The 13,996-nt window shown below is 40.7% G+C and overlaps 1 long non-coding RNA gene across 8 annotated transcripts in view; it reads left to right on the top strand.

Moving 5' to 3' along the window:
* Window positions 1-10,736, top strand: part of LOC148222834 (uncharacterized) — a 53,541-nt gene extending 42,805 nt beyond the window's left edge. For 6 of the 8 annotated variants that reach the window (XR_015805431.1, XR_015805430.1, XR_015805428.1 and 3 more), the window contains 2 exons: window positions 4,699-4,729; window positions 5,079-10,736. This is a non-coding gene — a long non-coding RNA (uncharacterized LOC148222834). The remainder of the gene's footprint in view (window positions 1-4,698; window positions 4,730-5,078) is intronic. The other 2 variants (XR_015805435.1, XR_015805429.1) reach the window with 2 other exon arrangements.
* The last annotated feature ends 3,260 nt before the right edge of the window (window positions 10,737-13,996 follow it).

The raw sequence follows: 13,996 nt of genomic DNA, 5'->3' as shown, positions 1-13,996 counted from the left end.
CTAGTTTAAAAGGTGACTTCTTTTGCTCAGAAAGTTGATCCCTATAGCTGCAGAGGTATAGAAAAGCATATCCTCCCTAGACAGGGATAAGAGTTCCAGATCCATCCTTTTGCTCAGTAAAATTGTAGCTGGATAAAGTTTACACAAACCATTTCATGCGTTTGTCCCCTACAGTCCTGGCCTCCCTCCTCCCGTGGGGCATGGCAGGTGTGCTTTGCTTTCCTGGTAGCAGCTCTATGATCCCTCAACGGAGGGGAGAGGTAGAGGAGCTGGGCAGGCTGGGCTGGCAGCCTGGCCTCTGCTTCTCCCGAGGGAAGGCTGGGCCATGAGTCCACACGAGAGAAAGCAGGTGTCAGTTAACAGCCTGAAAGCAGCACCCTCTTCCTGGGGAGAAACCAATTCCAGGGGATGGGAGCACTGGAACTGTGTGAGAATGAGAAGCAGCAGAGCATCCCTGTGCTGTGACAGCCAACAGCACTCCCTCCAAGGGACTGGGGCAGGACAGGATCCCACAGCTCATGAGAACATGAAAACAGGCCCCCCAGCAGCCCTGACCCTATGGGAAAGGCAGCTGTCTTTCTAGATGGAAGAGTCAAAAACTGGCAATGAATGAAAAATGAACTTTTTCTGAGGCTGCCAGTGGCTGGAGGAGGGATGGCTGGACTGGGAGACTTTCAGCAGACTACACATTGTATGTTTACCAAGGAGGAAACCTTGTAAAATGTGCTGGGGCTGAGGTAATGGTTATAAATGGTTATAAATCACATGTGCTGTCTAGATAAGATCTGCATATCAAATGTTATAATGTTTGACAATATCTGGGTCTCAATTTCCCTTGTTTAAAGGTGGAAATTTTGAGGCTTATCCCCATAATGCGGGATTTTAGTTCCATCAAGTTTTGGGAAGTTTGGTCCTGGGCTCTGGTGTGCTGAGAAGAAAAATGGACAGTCTCTTTCAGGAAGAAGAAGGAACAGTGTTCAGATGCTTGAAAACTGTTTCTTCTGCTGCTGGGAAGCTTCAGCACTTTTCCCTTCAAGAGCATCAGCTTGTAGCTGAGCTCAGGGCCAGGGAGCATTGCACTGCATGCATGGCTGTGCTCCCTGGTTTCTCAGAGCCCATGGCCACAGAGACTTGACATGTTTTCAGAGTAGTTTATTTAAGTTAATCCAGATGTCATGTCCTGTTGCCTCTGCACAAATAGTTGCTAAATAGTTTTTTAAAACTTTATTGAAGCATGATTCCCTTCTTGATTCTCTACAACCGTCCTTCTGACATTGTAGCAGATTGTGTTCTTAATTTCATTACAATAAACGTGATGTAACCTCAATGACATCCAATCAGAGGGAATTTCACCTCTTTACTTTGCCTTGGGTCTTCAGTCTTGTGTAGAGGAGCTGTTTATGTAGACTAAATTCAGTACAGAGCATTAAATGCTGTCACTTTCGTCATTAACATCAGAGATCTAGATGAAGCCTTGAAGGCATGAAATCCCTTAAGTCCTGTAGAAAATGTTCCTTTATACAGATCTGAAGTGTTATTCAAAGGAATTCACCCTAAAAGATGGAGAATTGCTGGGACATGAAGAACATAAGGCTCTAAGCCTGTATATTGGAGAAAAGTTCCCTCAGAAGTGTGCATTTAGTCACCTTTGGTGGCACAGGCTGCCTTGCTGCTACCTCTGCAAGCGTGGCCTCACTTTCACTGTTATTGCAACATGTGTCAAATGAAATGAAAACAGAGATTTGGGAAAGGATATAATTAACCTACTTGTAAACATTAACCTTAAATATCTTGCTAATTATCTCACTAATTTAATCACTGCAGATCTCAAACTTGTTTGTTAAATATTTAATTCTGTGAATTGTTTTTGATGCAGAGGTGTGGAGAGCTTTCTGTGAATGTAAGTTACTTTCTAAAACTCCATAAAACCATTGTTATGTTCACACTTCATTGAACAAACCCTGCTGTCAACAAGACTTTTAATGGAAATCACAAGACACTGTGCCCTGAGGCGAAGAGATATAGTGCCCTATTATTTTAAAATCTAATGAACACATTGTGTAGAGTGTAGACCAGGGTAAACGTCTTCTGCACATCTTCAGGCTTGATTCCGTGGGAGTCTAGACTGGAAAGCTCTGGGTTTCCTTGTTCCTTCGGTTGCAGTGAAGCAATAAGCAATACAGCTATTTCTTACCTAGTCACCTCTTTGTTACTTGAGTAACTCAGCAAAATTATGTCCTTGATTTTCAGCCCTTTTTATCAAGTCACTACTTTGTGCTACAAGGAACCTAAAAGGTGTTCAGATGCTCCAGTCACAATGCCACCCAAAGTGCCTTTAATTATTCCTGAGAGGAAGCTCTTGAATTTTGTAGTGTTTGTTGAGAAGCTGAAAGCTCTGTGTTTGTTCCTTCCTCCCTGATGGGAAGGGGGCCGTGCTCGGGCTGCTTCCTGCAAACACCCACGGCACAGGCAAGCACTGCAAGGCAGGGCCATGGGGACACTGGGAGCAGTGCTGAGGCTGGGAGAGGACACGGGTGGGCTGTGGGTGCTGGGAACATCCTGGGTGGAACGGAGAGCTGAGCCAGGACACACTGGGAACATCCTGGATGGAGTGGACAGCTAAACCAGGATATACTGGGGAACATCCTGGATGGAGTGGACAGCTAAGCCAGGACATGTTCTGGAGGCTGAAGGCACCCAAATCTTCTGTCCCATGAGAAGGCAGAGAGATTTTATTAACCTTGTATTAGCTGTGCAGTGCTTCCCCTCAGACACGAGCTTCAGCCAGACCCGTATTTCAGGCTGTACTCCCATGGCAGTTCTTTGTCAGTGTTATTTTCTCCATTTTTGTTATCTTTTTCTTCTTAATTGAGGAAGAAAGTGAAAGATTGGGACTCACATTGTGTTTCTGCACTGTAATTCTTACTATCAGAGGTTATGCTAAATCAGAGGTGATGGCTCACAGCAGACCTGAGACAAGAACCATTTGATTAGTTAGGTGTCCATATAACTAGCTTTTTGGGACTATATAACTACCTTATCATATGTTATTTAGAATTTCATCCTGATTGTCTGTGGTTATTTATTACACACTTACATACTGGTTAGTTCAATAAAAAAACCAAATTTCTGTGAATTTAGCTGAATAAATCTCGGTTTGTTTTTGTTAGTTATATGAAGTCTTGTTCTTTCTATGCATTATCTCAATTTCTGGGCAGTTTCCTCCTTCATTTACTCCTAAAATTACTTCAATACTAATGAATACTGAAAGACAGCCAAGACAGGATGAACTTTTGGACAATTTATGCAAACATGACAGATTATAATAGATTTACTATAAACATGTCAGGCACGAAAGACTTGACTGCTTTTTAAATACAGGGATACTGGAAGAGATTTATGGATATTTTCAACTGTTCATTAAAGAGAAAAATATTTTGAAACTATAGGCTCTATCCTTTTATCCATTTTTGCCTTCCAGGCTGAGTTGCAAACCTTTGATGTTTTCTTCACCAAAAAATAAAAGTAGTTATGAATTTATTTCTTCGAAGTACTTTCATTTTTGTGTCACTTTACAGTTTTTATTACATTCCTGGCAGTCCAAATTATGGTGTTTGGAGAGCACCTAGAATCCACAGCTCTGAGTTTTCTGAAAATAAGGACTAAGTTCACTTAATGATGCTTTCTGGCTACTGTCTATTTTCTTCTCCTTTACTAATACAAGGTTAATAAAATCTCTGAATACTTTAACTGCCTGTTAGACCAACCAATTAAAGGTTATTCTATTCTAAATGACTGGAAGCCACTTGATTGAAAAGTTAACATGAAATAGCTAGTACCTGTTGCATCAGGTTAATAAAAAGCAAAGTCTTAGACATGAAAATCATGTATAAATATGCTTCCTGTAGTTGACCCAGGTATCAATTCTTACAGCTATACAGGCTTATTCTTAACTGTTTATTGTCAGACTCTGCTCTGTGCCCTTACAAATCAATAGTAAGCCTTGCTTTCAACTTCAGTGCAACTGATGTTGTTGGCAGTCAATGATTTTGCAAGATCAGTTCAAGATACTGGAATGGTTTCATGGAATTATTGGATTCTTTCTAAAGTAGTGTTAAACTCATAAGTAAGAATTTAAGGAATTTAAACTTGAAAATATATGCTCTTGCACTGCTTCTTAAAACCAGTGTATCTTGCCAAATCTCCTATCAAGTCAAAGCAGTGCACCAAAATGATAGCAGGAAGGATTGTGCAATGCTCGAGTATCTAATCCTACATACTCACAGTGCTGAGCATGCCCTCATTTTTTCAATAGATGGGGAAAGATGGAGAAAGATAGAGAAAGAGCAGATTTGGGTGGAAAATAGCAGTTTTCATTGCAACCTTAGAAGGATATTGGCAATTTTGAAACAGAATGATTTGAGCATTCTGAGACCCTTCAAAGGATGGCAGGAAGCTTAATAAAGGCTTCATCTTGGAAAAATGGATAGCTGAAAGTAGTATTTTACTAATTCTTATTAGAGATGCTTTTGAAAATTAATTTAAGAGCCACAAACCAACATACATTTATGAATAACATAATGCTGTTGGAGATAATGCAAATGTCTTTATAAATAACATAGTTATTTAAATAATAACTAACTTAAATAATTATTTTTAATGCCTCTTTTTTTTTTTTCTTTTTTCCTATACGAACAGGTCTCTGCTGGTCTGCATTAATTAAATGTCGGTAGGTTTGTAATCATTACTTCATCATTACTTCTGTGTCCCTGATTTAAATCTGCAGTAAAACATTTCTCCATTTAGTTTGGTGCTTTTGTGTCATATTTCATACACTAGTTGTCTCTTAATTAAATCCATGATGGCCCACCAACACAGACTATTAAAATAACTATACTTTGCACTTGACATATTTATGAGACAGATTCATAAGAGTATAGACTGATACTTGAACTACTCACTGAGAAATGCTAATAAGATTATGATGAAGGTAAGATTAGAACATTCGTCTCCTTTTCGCTTCTCTCTTCTTTACAGGAATTTATTTTTATAACTGCAATTCACTATTTCTATTCCAGGCTCTTTGATGTTGTTGTATATACCAACAGTTCATTCTGTGTCGATTTATTGTGGCAATGAAGAGTGGGAAACTGCTAATTTATATCACATCAGCAAAGTGCATAACTGCAGTGTTCCTAGAAGTATGAAAGTTTGCAGACATCTGTAAACCTTCGCATGGGACTGGCACGTTCAAGAGAACACGTTTGGAACTGAGTGATGAAAAATATGGATGATGGTGAAGTGCCATGTTGTTTTACCTTGATTGCCTTACTCCTTCAACACTCCTGTTGGTGTAGAGACAGCTCGGTCTGCTCCTGGACAAGGGAGGAGACAGAGGCATTGTGTGTGTGACCCCTGAGTGCCTGTTTGTGTCCCTGACCCCTCAGTGCCTGTTTGTGTGTCTGTGACCCCTCAGTGCCTGTTTGTGTGTGTGACCCCTGAGTGCCTGTTTGTGTGTGTGTGACCCCTGAGTGCCTGTTTGTGTGTGTGACCCCTCAGTGCCTGTTTGTGTGTCTGTGACCCCTCAGTGCCTGTTTCTCTGCCATTCCAGCTGTGTCCTTGCCCATCCCACAGCTGTGGCAGATGCAGTGGAGTGTCCTGAGCTGTGCAGCTGCTCTGGGCAGCTTGGCTGTCACTGCAGTGTTGGAAATGGCCTGGGTGTATGTCCTCAGTGGGTAAGGAAAACAGAAAAGCAAGCAAATCCATGAGTCATATCACTTGAAACACTGTTAGACATATGGTAAGATTTGATCATTCACCTGTATGAATATCTTGGAATTGCCTTCTTAGCATTATTTACTATCAGAGTGGCTGATATAATTTGTTTGTTAATTCTCTTAGTAATTCAGATGTGAAAAGTTCAAGGAACTCCATGTTTGAGCAATTTGTTGCTAGAAGTGAAAGAGCTGCTAAATTAAAATCATCAAGGACTCTAGCATTTTTCAGGACTGCGATGTTCACATCTTAGAGACCTTTCCTCTCTATTTTTTTTCCTATTCACATTGGGAAAAGCTTCCACTCATCATTGTGTTGGGGTCCAGGTGTGGGTACAAATGGAAATGGCTCTAAATACGTGCAGTTTGAAAGGAATGTATTTTACAAGTGGGCTCTGTAGAAAGCCACATCTACATGATGTTCAGATGTTCTGCAGGATAAATACATTGCTGTGCTTCATCCTGGTATTCTCTGTGAATGCAACCAAATCATCAAATGCTGGGATCTCATTTAGAAATAAATACAATATTAGAAACTAAGAATAATAAAGTTATATTAAATATTTCATCCTCTACAGAAATAAACCAGCTACAGTTCAGGGAGCTTCACTAAACACATTAAATCTAATAAAATCGCCTACACGTACTCCTGACACTAGTAGTAATTAAAATAACTTGTTTCAAAAAACTGATCCTATACATGAATACTTATTGGCAATTATTTCTAAGTTCTTCAAACCAAAGATGAAGTAATTTGATTCACACACAATGTTCTTGTAAACGTGGTTCATACTGGGTTTTATATGCAGCTTAGGACTGTTAATTGCCATTTTGAGCCTCACAGTAAAATAGAGTTCAATATGTCGCTTTTTCTGAAGTATTGAGAAATGTTTGAGAAATGCTTGTCTTAGTCTAATCAACTGTGAATAATATATTTCTGAGTCCTACTTTTCAGTATAAATGGATCTGACTTTTCTCAGTGCTTCTCAAGTCTAATCAACTTGTTACATTCATTTAATTAAGGAAATCTGTAGCGAACTGTGAAGTCTGTGTATGTATGTATCTATGAACAGGCTTTTCTGTTGTGCAAAATCGGAGTATTTTCATCGCCAATGCAATTGTGATTGTTCATACTGACAGGTAGCCTCTAGTAAAGAAATCAATTCTTTTTCTACACATATGGGTCAATATGAATAACATATAAACTGTTTTCTGAACTGCCTCTCTCGTGGTAGACCCACCACCCAGTTTCCCAAATTCACACAGCAGTAGCTTCCAGGCAATTCTCATTTCTGGAAGGGTTATGAGTACATAAGTGTTCTTCCATGCCTCAAAGGGGAAGAAGATATAATAGAGGTATAACATACAAGAGGGGGGATAAGAGACTGACCTTTTAGTCACACCAGAAAATTAAAGCACTGGCACAAGCTTATGGTCAGGATCTGTGTGCCACAGTCACCCATAAAGGAGTGAGCTAAGGTGCTGATTCAAAGTCCTGTCTGTGTTTCCCAACATTACATAATTTCTTCTAATTTCTCTGAGAAATCAGCATTCTAGGAAGGGAACAGCTGGTACAATAAAGGGCTTCTACATCATATATGCATTTGTTTTAAAAAAGCCCTAAATTTATTTAGCAATAAACGTTCAGAAGTCCATCATTCCTATCAGATTTATGTGATATAAGGAATATTTTTTATTAGAAATATAGAGAGATGCTATGGAGATTGACATATTATTTTTTCCTCCTTATCCTCAGACAAACTCTTCAGACTCAGAAAAAAAGTCTTCAACCCTGGTCTAAAATACTGTCCAGTGCTTATGGGTTATAAAATTAAAATCATCAAAACTGTCCTTGACAGAATGTTTCTTTCCATTAGTTGATTAAAATGGTTTATTGTTGCCTACAGCATCGTTACTTTAAATGTATTTTTAAACAAAGAGCAGATGTGGCCATGTCCTGCACTATTTCTCTTTGTGTGGTTTCTGATACAGAAGTGAATCACTACCTTGGCAGATCCTCCTGTGGAGAGGGAGAGGTGAGGGGCTCAGCAACGACTGGGGTACCAGCTGGGGGGGGTTGTGCAAAAGTACTGCAGAAAGTTGGAGGAAAAACATGCAAACTTTCAGCAGCAAGTGCTCAGAGTAGAAAATAACCCCAAATCTGGAGTTATCTGCCTGCCATTGCTGTATGTTTTCTCTGACAAAGCAAGAAGTGGATTTTGGCGTTTTTTCAGACTGACAGCTCTAACCTTTGAGATAGAGCATAGAAATGGAGAGTAGCTGATCCTAAAACATTAAACAAGGTTGCATCCCCATGAACTCTCATCTATCTCCTGCTGTTACAAAGAGAGCTGAAAAAGTCTAAGTCTTTGAGATGTATGTTAAATTTCTTTGTTTCTTGTCCCATCCATGTTTGATGGGGGGAGCTGAAATCTCAACACAAATCCTATTTCCAAATCTAGGGGTCATTTCAAGCAATAGTTATAGAACAGGTACCTTTCCATTCCCTAGCACATTTTCTAAGGCATGTTGTCATCTGATAGTAATAGGGTCTTTCAGTATCAAATCTCAAATTATTGGCCATGTGACCTTATATTCATTAAATATTTGTTTGGGAATCATAGGTTAATTAATTTCCATTGTTTCTGTTTTAATTCTATACATGCTTATACTATACAATTAGAGAAAAACACAGACAGCCACGAGTAAATGTTGCTCATACAAAATGTTTCTATTACCCTTTACTTTTAAAACCATTAATAGATTATTAGGCGATATAAACATTGGAGACCATGGATCATATTTGCATGTTAATGAAATTCATGAATAATACATTATTTGCTATGGAGAATACTAGAAACAATATTCCTCCTTTCTAATAGCTATAAAAGCTGGAGGTTTCCTGGAGCACACATCACATCCCCTCTGCAATACCTTCTAATAGAAAGAAAGTAATCCAGCTTTTCAAAGCAATCTCTCACTAAATGAAATAGATTTGTTTGTGTTGCTTTGCAACACACAAGTGTGACAGTTCATTTTAAACAAAATAGTTTTAATAATGTCATTACTAATATCTATTTGGTCATCTCTCTGAAAAATGGTGTTTTAATAGGAATGTTTCATTTTAATAAATGGCAGAAGAGGCAAGCTGCCCTGAGTCAGCAGGAAGTGGATATACACCAGAGAACAGGCTGATTGTGTTAGATTCATCCAGAACATTGAACAGCACACAGACAGTCCAAGAAAAAGCAACTGGCTGTATTCAAATGATTAGTCTTACTGCTATGCTGTAGCACAGATTCACACATTCTTCTATTATTCCTTGACCTTCTGCCAAAAACTCCCACTTCAAGTAATAATTAGAATTAGTGTTTCCAGTGCATGCTTCCATCTTCCTAACAAACAGTAATGAAATGTGGCTTTTACAAAATATGCAGTTAATTAAACTTTTTTTTTAACATTGTTTGAGTAATACAGTTCCCCTGTGCTAGCCCCTCATTATGCCTGTCTACCTGGGATTGGTGAATCGAAGGAAAAGCACTATCAATAGGATGAGCGAAATTTCAGAATTTTGCACTTTAAAATTGCTTGTGCTTTTAAATTTTTTTTTCTTTTTGTTTTGTTTTGTTTTATTTTGTTACAGCCTTTATTTGTAATCCTGGGTTTTTTTTTCAGTCGAGGACAGTATGTGTATTATATAACAACTCTACAAATACCCTCAGTGTGAATTTGAAGAACACATATATCAAGAGCTACAAGATAATAAGTGGATTTCTAGGCAAGCTTTTTGAAAAGGTGTCTCAGCACTGTATTGCTTAATAACACTATGCAAATAGATATTCTGATTTCATTTTTAAAAATATTATTTCATGCTTTTTTACTGTCTGCCTTAATTATCCAAATGCTGAACAAGTATAGTCTTTTGATTGATGAGAGTTCCACCCCTTTACCCACACCCCTGCAGATATGAGGCTCCACAGTTTAGTACCATAAATCACTGTGATTGTATAACTTAACTACTGTATGATCAGAGATCACATGCAGTGGTAGCCTGGATATGCATTCATCCGTCGTTATGAATGTTTTAGGGCTAAATTTATTCTGGATGTTCAGAGAAATATCAGTTTCTTCACTTAAGAAAGCAATGCATTTTAAATAAGCAATTCTTGCAACAACTGGAAATAATCACAAAAGTCTTCTATTTGCAATCTTCATTAATATGAGTTATTTCATCACTTTAGGAGAAATCTTTTCAGAGGAAAACAACAATTAAACCCCTCCCCCCAGGCTCTGACAGCTAAGGATCTATGGATCAGCCATTTTAGTAATTAACCACAATTCCTCTGATTTGTGAATTTCCAGATGATGAGGCAGGAAGCAAGTTACATCTTGGAGAAATTGCCCTCGGGAGAGAGGAAAAACTATTGCGAGGTTGACAGCACAACCTTGTACCGGCACAGTTTCCCTTCCCCAGTGGTTCAAGGAGTTCCAAGCACCCTCCTGTAAATCATCAGCTCACATCTATTTATTATCTTCCAGCCCAGTGCACAACACTATCTGTTACACACGGATACCAGCAATATTGCAAGGTGGACTCAAGGGATAAAAGGCAGCAAACCCTGCACACCTCCTATGCCTGAGTCACACCCACTATAAAGCCAGGCTCTGTTCATAAAGCACATGCTGTTGTCAGAAATGAAACAATATGAACTGTTGCGGCTCAGAGTTGGGTTTTTTTTAGTGTTTCTCCAATATGCTTGATCTTATCATCTTGATATCTTTGTGTTATTATATGGAGACAAAATTTATCTGCATGGTAATGGACAAAATGCCTATGAAAATATTGCTATTCATTCAATGATTGTTGTTATATTTGGAGTAGGCACCAACCTCACTCTGTGATGCTTGTCCTGGAATATCAATAAATAAATCATAAAAGCCAATGCTTCAAATATTGAAAAATTCACACTTCAAACTGTGTTTTGAACTATACTGAGAGCAATGCCTCAGATTGTCCTTTTGCTTTATATGAACAGAGGAAATTCAAAGTAGGAGGAAGTCTCTCCCGGGATTTGGCATAGGGGAGTGCCACAAACCATCAGCCTTCCTGTCTCTGCTGTGCCAACGAAGCCTCTCCTGGGATGTACCACGAGAAGCAGACAGTGTGTCTGGGGAGTTAATGTGGCTTCAGATGAAATTATCTCCTGCAGAATCCATCTTGCCTGTTGTTTGAGTGCATGCAAAGAAGCCAGGCAGTGGTGAGGAGCCAGGCCACAGCAGGGCAGGTGAAGGCTCAGAGAAAAGTAGAAGCATCTTCCTACGACTCTGCTAAGTGAAGTTCCTTGCACCACAGACTTATGCTGCTGGTGAAAATGGGACATCACGCCTCTTTTTCTCCTTCTGTCTGGAGCCCAAATTTGGTAAGAACAAACTCACTGAAGTCCCCACTCTGTTGCCCATTTCACTCCTCACTAGTAACAGATATCTAAATTATATGGTGTGATTGACAGCATTAAAAGGAGAAATGAGGGCAAATGTCCTTCTGAAAAGTACACTCTAGCTCAAGCACGAGTGTTTGGGCTGATGCCCAAGTTGCAGAATGACTTTCCATGGTTTGCATTGTGCGGGGGACCACTAGGCAATTCTAATGGTTCTTTCTCTTTTGCTTTAAAAGCACTGATATTAGCTGAAAGCTAGAAGTAGGAATGGTATTTTGTAGTAATTGTAAATGCAAAGCTAGATGAGCACTGGAAGTCACTCAGGTACATCTATTCAAAGGCCAGAAGAAAAAGCACTGCAGGTATTCAGTGCTTTATCTGATTAGAAAACAGCCTGGCACAGATGTGATTTCTGCTCCATATATCAAGCTATGGCAGGCTTTTGCTGCTTCATTATGAAAGCATCTGAAGTAAAATAGGTTTTGGAACATAAAAAATGACAAATTTGGAAAAATATCTATATGCCAGATGGGTGTAGGAAGAATCCGTGTGACAAATATATTATTAAGGGAATATGCATAAGGAAAGAAACTGTGCCCAGTTCTTCCAGGGATGGACAGCCAGGAAGGTAGCGTCTCACTGTGTCTAATGTATTCTCATCTAATCTAAATCTAATTAATTATGTTGCATCGCTGGCATACAATCTAGGCACTGCACACAACAATGGGAGGCTGCACCGGGGTTTCGGGAGGGCTGGCGGCTGCTTGGTCCTCCCTGCTTTAGCTCGCTGTCCCCGGGGAGCGCAGCTCGGGTGACGCCGGGGGAAGGAAAGGGCAAGGGCAAAGGCAAAGGCAAAGGCAAAGGCAAAGGCAAAGGCAAAGGCAAAGGCAAAGGCAAAGGCAAAGGCAAAGGCAAAGGCAAAGGCAAAGGCAAAGGCAAAGGCAAAGGCAAAGGCAAAGGCAAAGGCAAAGGCAAAGGCAGAGGCAGAGGCAGTGGCAGCGGCCGGGGCAGGGCGATCTCCCCGCCGGCCCTGCCGCCAGCCCGGCCCCCAGGCTGCTCTCGGAGGGGGTGAGAGCAGATCGTGAGCGCTCCAGCACAGCTTCTCCTTGTGTTTCCTGAAAGAATAGGAGCATTTTGGCAGTGGCTGTCTTATTCCAGTCATGCTTTTGGAGCCGAGTTGGGTGTCAGAGCTGGGTCCTGCAGCGTTTGGGAGGAAGCTCATGCACAGCTCCCGGTGTGGGGTGGGAAGGGAAGGCAAGGCAAGGCAAGGCAAGGCAAGGCAAGGCAAGGCAAGGCAAGGCAAGGCAAGGCAAGGCAAGGCAAGGCAAGGCAAGGCAAGGCAAGGCAAGGCAAGGCAAGGCAAGGCAAGGCAAGGCAAGGCAAGGCAAGGCAAGGGCTGCTGCTATCGGGAGCTCGCCCACCTGAGCTCCCCAGCCCATGGCTCTGTGTGGGAGAGCTCAGCACTGAGAGGGCTGCGGACACGCGGCGAGTTCCAAAGGCTGAGCTCTGGTGCGGGAGGCTCCTGGCAGGCGGCAGCGCTGGGGCTGTGCAGCAGCCCGGCCATGGGGCAGCACTGATGGAGGGAGGGGGTCCCTGGAAACTTCAGCTTTGCACTGTGGGGCCCGTGGGATCCTTCAGCCCAGATAGGTGGGGCCAGGCACCGGCCTGTAGACCCTTGAGGAAACATCCCCGCCTCTCGTTGGAAGCAGGCAAGCCAGGATTTCAGCTTTAATGTAAATGACCCAGAAGGACACGCAGCTCTGGCCAGCCACTCCCATCTGGTGCCTGACCAGATCTGATGAGGTCTTACCAGCAGCCAGAGGAGCTGCAAGGAGATATTACACACACGGGTATGAGTTTCAGCCTTTGGTTGTTCCCAAAGATGGGATAGCACACCTGGTTTGGGTTCAAGGTGCAAATGATCTAGCCATGATTAATGTGTTCAGAACTGAAACAGAAATGGAGGCAGGGAGGGTGGTACTGCAATTGTATCATTTGGCTTCACATAATTTGATTTTACTAATGCCTCATCCACTATCTGATTACTCTTTTCCTTTTAAACCCAGCCAAACCAGGAGGCTTTTGCTCACAGGCTTTTAGTACTATTTTATTTGGCAGTTATGGAATAAAAGAATTTTAGTATTGCCTTAGAATTTCTCCTGACATCTATCACAACCAATCCAGCTCATATGTGGGTGAACTGTGTTTTGATCCAATTATAAAATTCTATTGGAGTCTTGTTACATTCTTATCCCATGTGCATGTTGAAAAATTCAAGAGCAAAAGAAAATTCTACAAAATGTTTCTCATTTACTGTAGGCTTGGAGACACAAAACTGCATCACAGTCATTTGTGGAGGCTAATAGCAAAATAGAAAAACAACATATTCTTCAGGAAAAAAACACCCTGTTAATCAGCAGCAAGACTTAGAGGGAGAATAGTACAGTCTGTGTATGGATATTACAATCGCCTTTTGGAGACACAGCCTTACCTTTGTTAATTGTAGAAATGCAAACTTTGTTGATGTTCATCCTAGAAGTTAGAATGAAAAAGGATCTGCCAGTCTGAAGACATTTTGGAGAGTGCATAAAAATGACAAATTTGAAAGAGCCCAAACACAAAATGACCAAGGTAACACATAGCTAATGTCCCAATGGATTGCAATGACTATAATACTTAAAAATGAAGATACTTTATACACCCTTAGCATCTCTATAGCAAAAATGCATTATTAAATCAACAGCCCATGCACTATTTGATTACCATGATGGAGAAGTTGATCTA

Source organism: Sturnus vulgaris, chromosome 9, assembly GCF_052056855.1.
Source record: "Sturnus vulgaris isolate bStuVul1 chromosome 9, bStuVul1.hap1, whole genome shotgun sequence".
Taxonomy (NCBI): Eukaryota; Metazoa; Chordata; class Aves; order Passeriformes; family Sturnidae; genus Sturnus; species Sturnus vulgaris.
Note: the sequence above shows the minus strand (reverse complement) of the source record. Positions and strands in the feature narration are given on the sequence as shown.